This window comes from Poeciliopsis prolifica, unplaced genomic scaffold (genome assembly GCF_027474105.1).
Source record: "Poeciliopsis prolifica strain line A6 unplaced genomic scaffold, Auburn_PproV2 SCAFFOLD008, whole genome shotgun sequence".
Taxonomy (NCBI): Eukaryota; Metazoa; Chordata; class Actinopteri; order Cyprinodontiformes; family Poeciliidae; genus Poeciliopsis; species Poeciliopsis prolifica.
This window is the reverse complement of record NW_026562383.1, coordinates 9653577-9673597: the sequence shown is the minus strand read 5'-3', so window position 1 is coordinate 9673597 and position 20021 is coordinate 9653577.

The window sequence follows — 20021 nt, the reverse complement described above, 5'->3', positions numbered from 1 at the left end:
GTTCCAGAGTCTATTATCTAGTTATGTGTGGCTTTTATTCTGGGCTGTTAACATAAAAATCTTTGTTTTAGCTATTTTTCATTTCTTTCATAAATATTCTCCCATATTGGACTTTTCAAGGCTGCTTTAGGACACTTCCTCCATTAAAAGTGTTTGTCCAGGGAGGCATGACTGCGTTACGGGCCCCTTGGCAGCCCAGTCTACGTCTCTTCCTCTCTCTCATTGTGTCTTTGGGCTATTTTATTGACAGAGTAATTTGCTCTGTTCTTGTACTGGAGTCTCGTGGGTGCGATGTGTATTAATTACCATCTATTCATCTGAGGCCATTCGTCCTTTCAGTGTGTCACAAAGCAGCACTTTCAGGCTGGCTGTTCACAGCTTCTGTCACGACCCTAATGCTCTGGCAGAATCCTGTGTGCCTGTGGGAGGCGAGCAGTGTGAATCCTCATGCACTAATGAATCAGGGATATATTGCTGGAACATTGTGATTGGTCTGGAGCTGCAAGATTTTGGATGTTTGATGAAACACAGTGAAATACATCAGATTTGACTAAGTTGTCTCATTTCCTTTTCTGGAGTAGGCCAAATAAAGCTCGAATGATTTCTGAGAGTGTTTAAGTGTTATTGCTAATGCTCAATCTCAGTTTTTCCATCTAATTAAATACATTAAATTTTGGTTTTAACAACGGCCCATCTTGGTTTCCATGACTTGTTTTCCCATTATAAATACATTATCATTTGAAAACTTCATTTACATTGACGTAGTTATCGTCTTCTGATATACAAAAGTTTATTTATACGAAATATTAAATGCGACAAAAGCAATCAAAAACAAGATAGTCACATAACAATATTTTCTGCAGTCAAATTCACCAATAAAAATACTAAATCTCTGCCAAAAAAAAAAAAAAAAAAAATATATATATATATATATATATATATATATATATATATATATATTATATATATATATATATATATATATATATATATATATATATTTTTTTTTTATATTTTTATATATTTTTTTATATATATACAGCTACTTTAAGATGCCATGCCTCTAGGATTTTGGCAGCAAGCTGCTTCTTTTTTGATACAAACATGAGGTTGTGTAGGAGGCGTAAAGCTTCAAAGATGGCAATCTCCAATCTTGTCATTTCCTCGTCGGATTTTTATTTACATTCTACTCTGATTTTGAGGATACTGCAGGAGCTTGGCGTCTGATCTTTCCTGCATCCAACATCTCTGCCATTTCCCTTTCCTTTCCAGGAGAGGTTTCTCCCTTCTTGCCTCTCTCATCCTCCGCCATGTTTGTGTGTGAGCGGCCTTTCAGCCGGCCCCTGCTTGTCAGTTGATTGCAGATAATTACAGCTATTTGACTGCAGTATTCACAGCCAGGACTTTCTGCAGGCTCTTACAGACAGAGAACATGCCAAGCAGATACCCTTAACCGCCTCTGTGGATAACTACAGACATAATGGCGCTCCAAATGTGACAGAATAAAAATCAGATATTGAGTGCATGTTGGTGATCTCAAGTTGTTGCACTTAATGCTCAGAACAATTCTGAAACACAAAATGTTGGCATTGGAAGTGAAATAAAACATTTATTGATTTACGTAACATTAAAATATCATTTAAATTATGAAACTGCTGTACTGTACATATTATATTGGTCACAATATGTTGGCATTCCATCAATGTTCCATCAGACATGGTAAATCATCCAAGTCATCCAAGTTCTTAAGTAGCACAGCATTCCCAAAGCACCACTCTTCCACCGCTGTGTTTGACTGTCAGTGCAATGTTCAGTGTTCCTCTTTTCTTTCTCCTACATATTATGATGTTTCTAAGTTATTTAAGTGCCCAAAGGTCTGTATTATCATTATATATATATATATATATATATATATATATATATATATATATATATATATATATATATATATATATATATATATATATATATATATATATATATATATATATATATATAATATATATATATATATATATATATATATATGTTTGTAAAGACCAGCTTAATTTTCTATATGAGACGGATTCCAGCTTGAATGTAATTGTTCCTGAGCGATCGTAAATTAGGCAACATGCCTCAGAGCTCGGTGCTATATCCAGCACCAAATGAGTCAGACGCTCAATGATGACATCTTTCCTTGTCTTTCACCTTCTATTTCCCTCATTCCTTGCCTGTCTGCCCCCCCAACTCCACTTTCTGTATCTCTGTTGTCTTCTGCATCTTTCCTTCTTCCCATCACCCCAATCTGTCTTCTGTTTGCACAAATCGAAAAACAGGAGACCTGAGACCCTATCACTGTGCTCTCTGAGCAGGAACTACATGTCTGTCTGTCTCTTTTTTCTCATGGGAAGCGTTGACAGCTGAACACTTGACCATCGGCATAAGTAGGAAGAAGTTAAAAAAAAAAAATTCAAAACTGGGGCACATATAACTTCTCTTGTTGAGTCACTATTTCCTTCTCCTGACAATTACTTATTTGATATTCATGTAAAACGATATTTTCAAACTCACGCCGCAGCGTTCAAAGCAGCAGTTTTATGGATGGACATTTATGAGTGATGAAACAAGAAGCACGACAGGGAATAGGGGATAAAAAGAAAATGAGGAATGAACTATCACTAATAAATCCCTTCAGCATTTAATGCTTAAGGAGAGATAACAATCTGGCTTATTTTTGGCAGAACATTTTCTTATTTTTATATTTTAGGCACAAAAACTTGTAGAAAACTTGTGAGCAGTTTCTCTCGTTAAGCAGATTTTTAAAATTTTTTTCAGAAACAACACCAACAAAGTATTAAAAGTTTCAAACCATCCAAAACTGGAAATGCATCCCTCCCACACAAATGCTGACAGGCATGCTCGTTACTTTTAAAAGGTCATTTTATTTTAAAATCCAAATCTGACCACAGAAAGTTTTGCATTTTTAGCCTAAAAAACCCAAATCTTGACACCTATTGAACAGTTAGTGTCCTATTTTTACTTGAAAGAAATATTATTAATAATTACATCAACTTGCTGTTTTCCTCCCAAACACTAAGTCTTTTTTTCTTGATGGCTCATTCGCCAAGTCAGGCACAAACAAGCATCAAGCTTCACTTACATGAGAACTTTTGAGAAAACAACAGACCTTTACTAACCAGTGCCTGGATCAATTATCCATTTCACTGCAGGAGATAAACACAGATTTTATGCTCCACCTCCCCCAGAGGCCATTGCAGCAACTTCAGCTCCTACTCTTGGTCTTGGTTTTCCGTGACACTCTCTCGCCCACTCCATAGCCTTTAAGCGGCGAGATGGAGGGACTTTTTCCTCCAGTGTTTTCTGGTATTCACAGCCAGCCTTCTTATTCATTCCCTGAAGAGGTCTCGAAGATCTCTTGGATCACTGGACTCTTCAGAGCACCCAGGTGGGCTGAAGCTTTATTTTCTGAATAACGTTGCCTTATACATATGTGGAAACTCCATAAAAGTTTTCAGGATTTTTTTTATTTTTTATTTTTGTCAAAACATTGCTCTGGATTAAACAGGCAACTTTACCTGTTTCTGCCAGACACATACACTATTGTTAATGAAAAATTGAAGCATAATCCAAGTCATTTATTGGGTTTTCCAGAAAGAAATAATCCTCTGTCTAAAGTCTGCAGTAAAGACAGGGCCTGATTCTTTCTGTATATGTCCCTATGATTGTACTATTAATCTCCTGTCTAGCTCAAATACCTTCATGGAGGGCATCAAAGATCCACATTCTTTCTTGACAAACAAACAAAAAATAATATCGGACCCTTTTTAGAAACTACAGTCAAATATGCCTAAGAACTGAGTTTTTCATGAGACATTTCTATAATGCTGGGAAGAAAATGCAACTAGGAATGCTGGAATTAGTGGCTGCAAAATTTCTTGACACACCACTGACTGAGGTTTCCAAAGTGGCCAATGCAGAAGCTGCATTTATTTTTGTTGGCGCTGATTGGCTGTACAGAATACAGCCGAAAAAAATCATCTTGGGGCAAACACGATTTGCACGATGGGTATTAATGTATATTAAGGTATTTTGGAGATGAAACTGTTAAAATAGACGGTTCTAAGCATTCTCAAAGGGGATCTCAAGTATTTGTGGGGTTTGAGTACTACTATTTTTTAACTATTTTTAACCACTTTTTAAAACAGGGATCACCAACTTAGTCTATCCAGCCAGAATTAAGCGACTGTGGTAAATCGATGGATGATGAATTAATATCCATTTGATATTTTCTTTATTACCAGTGAGATGAATTCTAACAGATTTTTGTTCAGTAGAAAATATTAAATACTGAGACGACTTTGTTTGTCTGTACAACCCATAAACTATCTGAGTTTGAAATATTTCAGAAGTGGAAACTTTTTGTTGTCAGCAAGATTCAAAGATTGACAAATAAGTCATGATGAACATTTTTCTACACCGACAGGCTGGCTTGTGAATGAGATAACGTGCTGGTGACAATCGAAGTTTCCTTTCCAGTAATATCAGGTCGGTGCACTGAAATGAAAAAGTTTTCTGTGTACTTTTAGAGTACAATATTGGTTGCGTGAACTGATTGTTTTATTAGGCAGGAACCTAACATAGATTTTCATCTTCTCTGTCATCGCACCCAGTTTGAATTTAAAGCCTGTGAAATGAGGCCATAAGGCGAAAAGCAGGAGGCTGCAGAGGGAAAGATGGCATGAAATAGATGATTATTGAACTGAATTGGGCCCATGTTCTCTGTCAAGCTTGTATTGTCCTGGAAGCTAAATATTGAGATGAGCACAGAAGAAAGCCTGCACTTGCAAATGGATGAGCCTTTTGGTTTTGTTTATCTCCACACTGCAGGCACGGAGACAAACCAGAGGATTTCTCATGAAGGCTCAGATGTGTGATTGTTGTACCTATTAAGTCTCAGCTGGCACCTGAGTACATTTGCTTGTAATTGCACTGGTTTATGCAATGATGCAAATTCAGTTCATGGCGAGGACGTTTGACCACTGTGATGCTGTGCAGTAAATATTTTATCTCTTACATCTTCCTAATCATCCCGAAAGCTCGACGTCTTTCATCTGTTTCAGTTTGTTTCCTTTTTTAGTCAACAAGCAGCTTGTGGCAGATAAGAAGGTAAAAATTGACAAGACGCAACACGATGATGGTCCAAAACTGTTTCTAATTCAGCTGCTGGTTTGTGTTCAGCACCAACAGCCAAGTAACCATTTATTTTCTCCGTACTGTCGGGGTTTAGTAATTAGTGCAAACATGAGACTCATCTGTCTGTGTTTTCAGCTCTGAAATCCTGACACGTCATTAAACACGGCCAAGTGATTTATACACGTCATACATCATGACATAATTGGTACCTAAAGTGAAATGGAGGCTGAAATGACCACAAATTATGCCTCAACTATCAGTCTTTCTGCAGAAATTACACTTTTTCATCATATTACTGTGCATAACACTTGTGCTGTTGAAAGCAGGGAAGCCTAGCTGCATGAGCTGTGATTGGCTGTGCTGCTTCGGCTCTGGTCTCAGGTGTTCGGTGGCCGTGGCTGGCAGAAAGAAGTCCCGTCTGCATCAGTACACATCATCTATCCCTCTCAGTATCACTCTCCACAGAGATACAGCACTCATTGCTCATCCCACCCCATCAAGCCCAGTTATTGGCTTATGATCACATGTCCTGCACAGAGGACGAAGGAACAATGCCTCAGTGCACATGTTGTTGCTTCCCCATGCAGGCACATGCCGAATACAAAAACATGCATATCTAGAAAGCAAAAAAGACCATGATAGTGGTGATAGTACTCTGGTTAAACCCACACAGAAATCTCACAGTGAGACAAGTAACAAATTCGGGTACTGTCATTGCTACAACAGCTACAGCTTAAAGATATTACAGTATATTGTGGGCTATGTCATTGTTTTATTATATTTTGGCTAAAATGGATTAACCCAACTGCTTTATAAAAGAACCTAATGTTGTGCAATATCTTCAGCCTGGCTGCACTATATCACAGATGAGTAATCAATTTGATTCATATGCTGTCTTCAGTTTCGCGCATAGAATCATTTTATTACTCAAAAAAAAAACAAAAGGCCGGCAGAGCTTAAATCTTACAACGGTCCTCTTTAATCAGTAGTTAGTCGCCCCAAGCGATCATTTCACCCCCATATGCATGCACACAAATCCCAGTTCACAGATTATTTCAACCTAAAAAGAGTAATAATAGTGCCAAGGTAAATAGTGCGATTTTTAAAAAATTTTATGTTTCTGAAATAAATGTTCATAAAAACAAAACAAAACAAACAAACAAAAGTTAGCAAATAGTGCATCACCCATCAGTTTTTGTACTACAGGCTATCAGCTGACAGCTATTTCGCAATCCCTGGGTTGGTACTGAAAGCCTATTATGGGTCTGTCAAACTGTGTTATCTTTGGTATTTTTCATTTCAAACTAGGACTGTCCTGATCAAGCAATTTTCAAATGCTCGGTGTTGGAGAAAGCATTCCAAACCTGCTGATACCCTGAGCAGGTCTCAGCATCAAAAATGTTAAAATCAGTCAAGTTTGGCCAGTGAATGAAATAAAAAAACAAGTGGACCATCATTCAATAAATGGCTACAGTTTCAAGGAAACTAAGGAGGATAGTTTTTATTCCTGACTGAGCCTTGGCAGTGGTCCACGTTTCTTATTGAAATGTGTCCAAGCTTTTATTGGCGGCCTCAGGTGTCGAGTCTTGGAGGTCTTGCTATTGTGTTTTCTTTTGTGTTGTTCATCTAACATAGAACAATTTCCAAGTTTTAATCAAGGAAAGAAGGTTATTTTTATTGTGCCCTCGCACACCTTCTACCCAGTCCAAAAAGTACATTCTGAAATATTTTTACTAACATATTTGTCATCCACAGAGAAACTACAGGTTGGCCATAGTTGGGGATTTTAATATTTATGTTGAGGATGACTGACCTCTCGGCTTGGAGTTTTACAAGCAAGTTTATGGTCCAATTCACACCAAAGCATGAACTCTGGACATTTCATTTCAGGTTTTAATGTTGTTTTCTTCGTCGTTAGGACGTGTTTATTTCTGACCACCACTGTAATTTTTTATCTACTCACTTATTATTATTATTTTTTATTACTGTCATGTTTTTTGAGGCTTTTTTTGTATCATTATCCACTTTTAATGATGTAGATATCCTAGTGAATCAGTTTCATGAATATTGCCTTTTTCTTTCAGGCAATGTCTGCCCAATTAAGAAAGAGAAAAATACCAGTTTTACATTCCTCTCTGCGGATAAATGATGTTGTACATCGCTGAAAGCATTCCTGTAGAAAAAATGTAATGTCTGAAGACAAAAACTCGTTTATGAGGACATTCTTTAAACTTTTAGCAAATGTTTTCTCAGTAAAGGAAGCAAGGACTAGAGGTTTTGTAAAAAAAAAAAAAGAAAAAAAAAAAGGTTTTAAAGAGCAGAGGGAGCACTGAATTGTTATTTCACATTAATATATGATTATTCCTGCTACACAGACTGTTCCTATCCTTAAATGAGGACAGTAAAAGAAATTTCTGATCTTCTTGAGGATCTGTGCATCTTTAGGTTGGTAGACTCTGTGATCTCCCAAACATATATTTCAAATCTACTTTTAAATAAATGTTCTTGTGTTTTGCATTGCTTTCTGTCCTTTAATTCATTTTTATTGATTTTTTATTTATTTTTAATTAAGTATCTTTATTTTTGCATTAAGTCATTGTAAACACTAGAAGAGTATAAAAAATAATGTTTTTAAGATTGAACATGGCAACCACATTAAGTTACACTCCTAATAGAGGAGCCTTTATATTCATTTCTGAAGGATTGTGAGATTTAGGGCAGTCATCAAATAATGCAGGAAGACGCATGATCCAGTTAGGCATGCTCTTGTCACAGTTAGCACCATGTAATGTTGATTAAAAATGCTACACCATATTAAAAACATACGTTTACACAATTAGCCTTCGTTAAATATAATAAAAAAAACCCAAAAGCACATTGAAACTTAGCTCATGAAAAAACAATAAATCCTGAAAAATCACTTCAACAATGACATTAGAACTTGCACGAAAAACCTTTTGAATGCATTCATCCTTGAGTCCATGTGGATGTATTTGCTTAATTTGAGCAAATTCCCTCAAGGTGTTTCTGAGATCTCAAACTCAAAATACTGGGACAGACTGAACTGCCTGCAGCCATCGCTGCTGCCCCCACTGAAGCTTAAACTAATTTCATGCATTTCTTCCAATGAACCTCAGTGTGGGTTCAGAAACTATAGTGTTGGTCAGAGGTTTACATATTGTCAACTTATTCAGGCTAAATATTGTGCAAGCCACCTCAAATATAAATCTATACACTAAGAAACACGTCTGCTAATTTTGCATTTTGAGGTGGTTGATGAAAGTTGTCACCCCTGCCTCTTAATGGTTTCTTAAAATGACTAGAGCATTGAACCCCATCGAAAATCTCCTGGTTATTCCACCAAATGTTGATTTCTGAACTCTTCCTGAGTTCAAACATTAATATTGTTGTTTCTAGATGAATATGAACTTGTTTTGATGTCTGAAGGGATTGCATTTTTTTTTTTGTTATTTTGACTATTTCTAATTTTTTGCAATTAAGTACTAGAGTTTCGCTTGGAATTTCGGAGACACGTTGTGCATAGTTCATAGAATAAACGGACAATGTTCATTTTACTCAAACATATTCCTATAAAAAACAAAATCAGAGAAACTGATCATTTTAAGGGCTCGCTTATTTTTTTTCCAGAGCAGTTTGTTGTGGTTGACACATGTTTGGGAGCATAGACAAGACCAGAGCATACTTACTTACTTATACTTATCTACCAACCCTGAATAGGAGTATCTAGTTTATTTAGTTTGGACCAACATTATTAGCTTTTTCTTCTTTTGCTCTTTCCTTTGGTTTGTTATTTTGCTTGTATTTCCTTTTAATTTCTGTAAAGAACTTTGTACTACCTTGTTGCTGAAAATGAGCTATAGAAATAAAATTACCTTTTCCATTCACCTTTACTTTTACCATAGAGTAAAGCACGTCTAGGAGACTCCATGCTATTTATTTACTGAGCAAACATAAGCAAAAAGTGAACGATCAATAAAGCACCAACCTACAACTTAAAGTCACAACAGAAATTGGTACTTTCCGCTGAGTATCAACATTTTATTTGACATAATGACCAAAACTGACACATAATATCACCTGTTGGCTGCTCAGTCAGCTCAATCTTCCTGTTGTGGCTCATACAGCTGCTGCTTCACAGCTCATGAGACTTAATGACAGCATTCATGTTCTCCTCGGTACTCCATACAAATCATGTCGGTATTCTGCCCGGGATTCTCCTCCTGGCTATCTTCATCACAGGAAGTCAATCATATCGCTGTGTTTGTCTTTCCATCACAATGTTCAGAAATTTCTGTACCCAAGTCAATTTTTTTTTAAATCCACCACACTAATTGTTCAATTAGTTCCAAGGTCTTATTCAGAACTGGAAAATGAACAAAGCGTTGAGAAGAGATGTGTGGCGATGGGGCCTGTCACACCAGACCGAAGATTTTGAGTAGAGTTGCAATCAAGTCTATAAAATATTTAGAACCCCAAAATGTAAACGTGTGTCTGACCATGTTAAGAGACACATTATCTTTCTTTTTATTAGGGGAGTTTTCATTTCCTGCTTTGGTTTCACATTAATTTCTATTACACGTTTACCAGAATCTTTCAAATCATGATGAGATCACAGTAACGAAGCTTGGTTTCTCCTTGCATATCATACGCAGGGTTGTATGATATGCAATTTTAGAGCTTGTGCATGATATACCTATAATGTACTGAAGGAATTAAAGTGCAAAGAAACAAGAATAATAACACTGATTAAAGTGCAATCATTTACAGAAAAGCCTGCAGCCAGTAGGCTTCCCGGCTTCACTTGGCCGAGCGTCCCAGCAGTGTACCGCAGGATTAGTTTTCTTCTCTAAAATCTTTCAATAAAATCATTACCAAACAGGAGGACAAGTGTTGAGGGGTTGTGAAGTGCACTGAATGAACCGTTCATCATAAGTATCTGCAGCAGAGCGTGGCTCTGGTATAATAAACTGCACTGTGGTGGAATAATCTCCCTATTTTTCAGGCCTGATTTCACTTCAGCTAAAGAGGGAGGACAGGGGTTAGTCAAAGACACAGAGGCAAAGAGTGATGCCACAGACTTCACGCTGGAATCGAGAGCCAAAGCGTTTCTATCGTTGCTTAGAGATAAGCAACGACAGAAATTTCCTTTGTTTCTCATCATGACCTTGCCATTTTTTTGCACATTTCTTTCAATTTCTGGTTTTGCAAACATCATGTTTCTACCTTCACTCTGTTCCACACCAATTTCATACCACATCTCTCCCAAAGCCTCCATTTTCTCATCACTTCTACCCACTCACTTGTCAATCCTCTTCTATTTCTCACTTTATATGTTCCTATTTCGCCCTCCCTCTTTCGGCGCAGTTAATCTCTTCCTCCCCTGTACCAATCTATGTTTTTTTTCCACACTCCTCCTCTTCTCTCATCATCCCTCCTTGCCCTTCTTCCTAACCCATTTGAACTTGCCTCTAAGCTTTCCTTCAGTAAACCCTGAGACTTGCCACAAGTGCAAATAGCAAAGAAATGTAGCGCTTATCAGAGGGCTGGCAGAGCTTCAGGGTGTGTGAGGTTTAGTACTCCCATTTTTGTTTGCATTTCAGAGACTGTCTGGTTGGGTTGGGAGGAGTATTGATCGTGGAGCTGTGGGAAGTGGGACAGCAGGGAGGAGAAAGTAAGATATAGCAGAATTATTTCTGCAAATTTTAGATAAGGATTGTGAGGGTGTATCACTGATAAATCCTTCCTGCACCTCACTTTGATCGTTATGGCAGGGCATGCCAGGATCACAAGCACAACACACAAACACATTTATAAAGAACAAACCAAGCTTGTTTATCTTGTTAAATAAGAAAGAGTTGTGTTAATTAGAATAACTTTGAATTTCACACTTTAAACCGTGTTGCCAAGAAAGCATTTATAGCTTTACAGAAACCCAATTCAAGCATCTTTTTGAAATTTCTTAAATGAGAGAAAAATACTGGGAATTACAAACTAAACTTTCTCATTTGGTTACGTTACATCAAGACATATCCGCTTTTTTAATTCGCTTTAAACCTCTAAACACTTCTCAATTCATTTTTTACAACCTGATGGGCTCATTAAGAATAAACACTGTTCACCTGTGAAGTCTTTCCACAGGTAACTCACTTACATTCAGGTCCCTACTTTGACTGGGCCATTCTAACTCACTACTGTGCTTTGAATAAAAACTTTTAATTGTAGCTCTGGTCATCAGGAGGGTATGGTCATGGAGTTAGTTAACAGCAGGGCTACATGATATCAGAAAAAATATGTGACGGTGATAATACTGCTAAATACTGAGGAGATGATACCCTGATGGTTGATGCACATTTTAGGACTTTTTTCCTTTTCTTTTTCTTTTTCCTTTTCAATGTCCCCGCCTTTTTGTTTTAGCTTCAGTGTCTCATCCACTGGAACTATATTTGTTGTAGGAATCAAGGGGAGTTTGAGCCCTTCCAACATGCCAGGTTTTGATCACATAGTTTAATATTCTCACCAACAGTGCACCCAATTAGCTGACTTGGCATCTAATTGAAATGCCAAGTCAAATTACAACAACAAGTGTAATTTGATATTGCTCTTCTCTAGTTCACAGCCATGCAATGTCTTGCATTCAGGCTAAACAGTTTAGTTTTGGTGTCATCTGTAACCATAGCTCCAACTTCCACATGCTTGCTGTTTCCCCTACTCCATTCCAGGTGATTTTCTTTCTTGTAATATAAAAATAATGCTCTAGATGCATTAAATAACTGTAAAAGAAAGTCCAGCTGCGTGTTGGTAAGCAGATTATTTTCTCACATACGCAGACGAGTGAAAAGATTTGAGGGTTTTTACATCCAGTGCGTCCGATCATCATTTTTTAGTAGAAGACAATAAATGGAGCAGACTGAACGGCTGGATATGGTCTAAGAAAGGGCCACTGAGGAGGTAATTGCATCTGTCCTGAAATGAAAGCTTATGTTTGACTCCAGGGTACATCCTGTCTGCTTGAATTGGGGAGCAGGTGGACACAGAGAAATATGGATATGGAAATTAATTAAAATTCCCCATCCTCTTCCTTTGTCTTTTGGTGCAACTCTGTGCTTGTGACCACAGGGTTGAAAGATGGCCACCTGAGAGGAGAGCAGACCATGACAAGCTAGGAAATAGGATTTGGGAGAAACGATAGTAATGACATTGTTATGCCCTAAAAAGCTGTATTTTACAAAGTCGTGATTATTTGTGCACAAACGGAGGACACTCAAGCTGTGGCTATATTTTATGGAGAAAATCGGATATCATTTTGCTTAATTATTAGACATGGTTTTTACAAGAGACATGGACGTGTGTTTGTTTTCCAGCACTTGATCTTGATTCACAATCAGAAAAATGAATTATGAGCTCATACACTGAATCCCTCTGTGGCAAATGAAATTATCCTTGCTTTGCAGACAAAGTAATGTGATCAGTCAACTGCAGCAGAGCATCTCTGTCTCTGGCTGCGAGTGCACGCAGGCAGGTTAATAACCGTGGAACCTCCATCTGATCCGAACCAGCATCCAGAAGAAAGGAAGGGAAGAAGTCCAACGCTGAGCATCGCTTGGGGGGGAATAACATGCAGGCAGTAAAAGCAGGTCTGTGGCCAGGTTCAAAATAGAAATGTTGCTTCGGATCACTTGAAAAGTGTCGCATTTTGCAGCGGCTTGAAACACCTGATGCCACAGATCATCCTAAATCACGTGGGGTGTATTTGTAATGTGACAACAAACAAAAGTTTTTGCAAATCAGGGCCAAATTAATTTAACTGAAGCAATACGAGCAATCAACCAACACTCACCATTTTACCAGACCACTTTACTCTAAATGGTATGTGTTTTAGTCAATTCAAAAATACTGTATTATTCCAAAAGAGAAATTAGAAATCAATATGCTAATTCGCTAATTAGCATTTGTATTTCCAATTTCTCTTTTAAATAATATTAACATTTTATTGAGGTCTGATATAAATTTTATGTTTTATTTGGTGCGTGTTATTTGTTAATACACAGCCAACACTACACTATTTTCTTCCTGTGTCACAACGTTCAAAAAGCTTTTTATCCAATTCTTCCAGCAATGACACCAAAGACACAGTTTTTGTTGTATTCAGCAGAAACACATCTTCAGGTGTTTTGATCCTCGATACATAATGAAGACCACTAACATGGACAGGCTGAAAAAAAACAGAGCCCTCTTTTATTCAGGTTGTTTTTTACAAAAGCAAAAAAAAAAAAATTTCATGTATTTGAAAAAAATCCAAACAAAAACATGCATGTTCATTTAAGAAAAAAAAGGGCTTTCTAAATATTGCTAATCAATGGTCAGAATGCATAAAAAGGCTATTTCCAACTTCCCACAACAGAACTGCAGACGCACAGATGCTTGGCGCTTTCTGAGGTCATTGGACAAAAGACAGGATACATCCTGGTCAGTGCGCCACTCCATCACACATCCATGGATGCACACACTCACTCCTAAGGGTAATTAAGAAAAATCAATTGATCTAAAATTCATCATGGGAGGAAGGATGCACACCCTTAAATATGCATATCTTATTAATTCTACATTTATTTCCGTTCCTCATTCTTTTTAGTTCAACTTACAATATCAAGAGTTTTTGTACGATAAATTAAAGACAGAAATCATGTGAAACACCAGGATATATAATTTTTTTTTCAGAGTGCACATGTGCCACATGTGTGTGCGTGTGTGGGCGTGTATTTGCGTGTTCGCGTGTGTGTGTATGTGTGTGTGTGTTAGAGAGCTTTCATTGGGTTCTTAATCAGGACGTCACGCTCTCAGTTTCGATTAAGGACAGCAGGCAAGGCTCTCCAGCCAGCTGCTGCTGAACATTGCCTCTAAAAAGCAGATAATGCCTCCACACTCACAGGCTCAAAGAAAATGAACAACTGTGCCACTTTCATTCTTTCATTTCCCCCCCTGCACATTAGCCGTCCAAATCAGATCAATGCTGAGAGAAAATGAAACTACAAAGCAGAAGGAAGGTGTGAATGGCCCAAGGTATGTCGCTTGTCATGTGGTAAAAAAAGAAAAAAAGAAAAGAAAAAGGAAAACAAGAACATCTAATATGAGGAGCAACCAATATGATTCACTGTTTTATCCTCTGGGCCTTCACATGTCATGAACCATTTCAAAGATCATCAGATGCGAAGGCAAAAACACTCACACACACACAAACGAGCACACGCAGGCGCTCAAACGACCAAACAACAAGCTACAAGAGATGCACAGCCATAATGACTGTTTTTGTGTTTGTGCATCTGCAGTGACAATATGTGATCCTCACAGTTAATTCCACATGTCAAAAGACATTATTCTTGTTGCCTCTCATTAATTGACTCATCTTTCCTTCATTTAGTCTTTGAGCCAGTGAGCGTAGATCGGTCTGTGGGCCCTTTGGACAAAACAAGGAACAGAAATAGGGGAGTAATGAGGGTAAATATGTGCATATCTCACCGTTCCTCGCATGTGTCTTTTACAAATCCAAACATAAAAACACTGACAGCCCTGCTCTGTGAGCAGCTTTTTACCAGGTGAAACTGGTCAAACGACATGCAGGAGTGTCCCATTTAGGAGCAGAGAGCAGGTGACTGGTTTACTGGTGCTCCATTGTCTTCACAGTATGATGACATTCATGAATAAAATTCAGCAGCAGCCACAATAGGGGCCCCCTGCACCTGGCCACCCACACAGCCCCACACAGCACAATCAGTCCTGCTTTGAAAAGAATAATGTAAGAGTGGGATTCATGTAAATTCATGGATGAACCGCTGTTCTTTTTCTCTTTTTTTGCCATCTTATTACACAGATTTATTTTAAGTATGCTTAATTTATGCTTAATCAATGACCTATTTTCACTCATAATTATTGACAGTACCCTCTACATTCTGCTGCCAGTGGAAAAGAAGAAGCCATGAAATAAATAAATAAAAATTTAGCAGTAGCGTGATCACACATCCAATCCCAGCCTGGGGTGTTTCTGCATGTATTTTGCATGTTCTCACCATGGATGAGAGGATCCTCTCTGGGTACTCTGGCTTCCTTTTGTTTGAAAAGCACGAGTTACTCTCAATCGCCCTTCCCTGTGCGTGTGTGTATGTGGTTGCTTATCCTGTGTGTTTCTGCGTTGATTGATTCAGGATGTAAAGTCATGGCTTATTTATACTTCAGCTATGTGTTTTAGCGTCTTGTTTCAGCATTGTCAAGCAGCTTCATTTTTGCATTTTTGGGCTGTGAGGAATCCATAATCTAATTTTACACCAAGATTAAAATTTTAAAGAATGTTCTTCTTACAATGATAAATTATTTCCAACAGCTTTTCGGGGAGTGATGACATTCACTTTTTCTTTATTTATGAGAGAGCTGGCCTCTCCGAGCTGCTCTTATTTCACAGCTCTGCTGCTATGTAACTTAATTGACTGTGAGATGTGGGAGGGTGTTTTGTACATGAATCCAAAACATATATGCAAACATACATATGAAACGACACATTTGGAATAGTTACTATTGCTTAAATCTCAAGGCGAGTGTGGTTTTGTAGAGAAGCTACTTGCAAATAATTACACTTTATTTAAATGTTGAGGCACAACACTGGACCACCAGCACCGTTACTTCTGTTTCAGACCCGATGCACTGCAACAAAATGCTTTGTCACAACCCCAGGTCCTCCTGTCTCCCATATGCACCACAGCAATTATGCGATGGAGTACTGCACAAGAAACTATGGCAGCTGTCCCACTGTTCACTCTGAATTGAAACTTTTGCACAGTGCGAGGCTCCTGTTTATCACGCTTCGTTTATAGAGATGATGCACCAGAAGGCGATGCTTGGCAGTCAGTCATAGCTTTACAACTTGGTTTTTCACACCCACATTTTAAATGTCATGGAGGTTGTTTCATTCTCAGGACTTGCGAGGTGAAACATGACGCAAGCACTATTCTCTCTTTGGCTCCACCAGTTGGACTCGCCGATTAAATCTGGAAACATATCAGATAACACCTCTTTCTGCTGCGGCCTCGAGAGAGTTATCGGTTTGATAGCCAAGTTTTAATTATCCCATAAAAACCTTCAGAGGAAGCGGGAGCTGTCTCGGTTTCTGAGCTGCTGTGTCCTTATCTCAGTCAGACGGGTCTTGGTTCTCTGCAGGAGTCCCGACCATTACGGCCGACATTGAAGCCAGGACACTGCTGCGTCGTTCTCTTTGGGTCTGGAACTAATAGAGGCTGTAAACTTTTGTGTTAGAGGCGAAATGAAGTGATTGAACCAAAGAGTGTATTTGTTTATATCTCAGTTGTAAGTATATGAGCACCCTATCACATTTCACTAGTAGATCAAGAAATATATCTTACCTCTGGCTGGAGCACAATTATAACAATATTTACTGAGTTGACATCAGGACTTTCTGCAGCAGGCAGTTGCTGTTATGAAGGAAACACTTTTCATTATCAGTATGCACTGATACTTTACATTGTAGATGATGGTATACTGAGGCTGTGTAACCTCTGAAGTTTACCTGATAGCATGTCTCTTTGTGGGAAAAGATTACATGAAAAGAACCATTGAAATGAAATAAGAGACAGAGAAAATTCTTTTTCAAGTTGTCCTGAGATTCTATTGAAATACTTCTAATATGCGTCATATGCCGCATTCTTTCTATCTGTGTCAGAGAGAAAGGAAAAATGATGTGATTGACACCACTTTGAGCTAAAAAAATTCAAATTTAAACACAAATTACACGTCAAAAGACGCCTCATGATTTTTGGAAAACATTATGTTTGATCATACTGCCTTGATTATCAAAATCGGTTTCAAATACAGATTCATGAAACCAGTAATTAATTGGCCAATCCCAGTGTATGAAGAATAAGGTTTCCCTTCTTGAAATGCAGTTCTTGACTAATTTGCATTCCATAATAACATACTTAAGATGAAAATCTGTGCATTTTCTGCATAAAAATGTTTGCTCCAGAAAGTTCTTCCCTCCCACGTGCAATTATTCATGACAGGAGTGGAGCCGCAGATTGTTTACAGCTCCTTACAAACCGGTCATGCTCTTTTGGTATTTAATGTTCTACTAATATGGTCAGCAATTAATCACATTCAGTCCAGACTTACACAATAACAAAATTCCTCCTTCAGAAACTAAATGCTCCAGCATCCACAGCCCTGTCAAGATACGTAAACAAGTATATTATTCATATTTTCTGCAACTTTTAGATCTGAATTGCTATGTAAAGTCCTGTTAATGACCTCATTGATTGATTCAGGTGTGTTGAGGCAGAAAGCTGTCTACAAGTTGCAGGATAGCAGTCCTGGAGGACTGGAGTTGAACGTTTCACACCATTTTGGTCTAAATATTCTTGGACACGGCTTCCTGTTCGGCACGTCAAATTCACACTGATATAAACCTGTTTTAAGGTTTTCCAGCAAGGTGTAAGATAAAAATGAACCTTTCGCTCACTGCTAAACACGTTCTCCAATGAATGCTAAAATGGTTGTTATGACTGAAGAACCAATATTTGTCTCATTTGAAATAATAAAATCAGTCATTAAGTTTATTTTCTTTCTTTCCGAAAAGTACACGCATAAGGCTCAACAGGAAGTAAGCTTTTCAAAATAAAGCCAAGTTTTATAATAAAGCTGACATGAACTAATATTAAACTTACTTGCTAAAAATGACAAAAAGTAAAGACAAAAACCTTTTCACAAATAATCTAAATAATCACATAAACCAAATACTTCTTATTTATGGCTGTAACAATGGTCAGTTTCGGCTTCTTGCATTCCAGTCAGTGTTGTAGATAGTTTACCCTGGCCCCTTTTTGGATGCCATAATTCCAGCTCATTAGTTAACCTGGCCCAGAACTGCTAAAACACCACAGCACATGTTGGATAGTAGACGGCCACAACCACCTGCTGTGGATGACCCAAACAAATATAAAATTAAAGAAAGTTAAATGAAGAAGACAAAGATGAAATAAAGAGAATCATTTGAGAAGTGAGAGACGAGTGAAATTTAAAAGGACAACACCATTATTTGCTCACAGAGCACAGTTGGAAAAAGAGAAAATACCCCAGGAGTTGCAGTTGTATGAATAAAAATGCCTTCTTGATCTCAGAAATCAAGGAAGATATGTACAATCAGTAGTCAATACAAGCACAAATCGATCAATCAAGTTTATTTGTATGTCACATTTAAGCAGCAAAACAGTTCAAGGTGCTTCATGTCATAAAAATACAAAGCCATGGAAGACACAATCAACAATTGAGAAATCAAAGAAACATTACATTTTGCCAAGCGCATCAAAATGTTAGTCAGTGTTTTATTTATTTGGTTCAAACAGGTGGGTTTTCAGTCTAGATTTAAACAAACTCAGTGTCTCAGCTGCTTTGCATCTTTCTTTGTTCCAGATTTGTGATAAATAAATAACCCCTCCACTATAACTATGAAAAGTAAAGTAACATCTTTGAAAGTTCACATTGGATGAAACCCTGGCCAGATAAGAACAAGGAACTGGGGCAGAGACTCACCAAACTGAACAATCTCAGATTTGAAAAACATTGGCTGATCTGATGAGTCTTGACTTCAGCAAGCAGCTCAGATGGTTGCGTCCTAATTTATCTGAAACAAGACATGTCTTCATCCTGCCATGTGTCAGTGATCAAGGATCCAATGGTTTGCTGGATACTTGATTAGCAGACTAAACACCTTATCCTAGCTGAGTATTGATGCTCTTTATGACAGAGCATCATAAAGTGTATCTGTCTTTTGACAGCATCTTCAAGCAGCATGTTGAAACATGTCACAGAGCTCAGATCATCTCAAAATGGTTTTCATTAATGTCCAGGCATCAAATCTGCACCAGCATGTTATGCAGTCATGTTAATGTAGACCAAAATCTTTGAAGAATGTTTCTGACTACTAACTGGGTATATGAAATGAACAATTAAGGCATTTTTGAAGACAAAAGTGGTCTAACTTAGTTGGCTGATAAATGTGAGTCAAGTTGGATTGGGGATGTCATCATTCTTTTAGCTGGTAGTTTGATGCTGGAGCTGAATAAGCATCAGTTTGCAGATTATGCACAACCAAAGTAGAATTTTCTTATTACAGTGAACATTAAATGAACTAAAAAAATAAAAATAAAAAAAAAAACAAGCCAGCAAGGTAATCTATCTGCAGAAAATTTATGTATGGAAGATTGAAGCTGTTACATGACAAAAAAACTGAACAAGATGTGCATGCAAATTAAGCTCCAGTGAAATGCAGGCCCTCTCCTGCCTCATTAAAATGGCTTGTCAGTCAAATCAGAGCAGGCAGTCAAGCAAGTAACACTTCCAGATACACCTCAGCAAGGACTAACATACGCTCACTGATCAAATTAGTAGCTAAACCACGAGCGCTAAACTGATCAGAGACAGGGTGTTTAGTACTTGAGCTGAAAATTAATTGTGGGGAAAAAATATATCCCTTGGTGGAAGTGAAGTCCAGTCACAATCTTGTAACTCTTAGCTTCATTCAATTTCAAGCATCAGTGCCCTCCACAATAACTGGCACCCTAATGATGGTGAAATAACCTAAAAACAAATTTATTTTGTTGCAGTCATTTTTATTGAAAATAATGCCTCCAGATTTCCAACAGTAATATTTTGCCTCTTTTTTACCTCCCAACATTTGTCAGGGCGCTAATCCAGTCTTTACTGCAATACCTGCCATCTTAAACTTTTTAAAAAACTGAAACAGA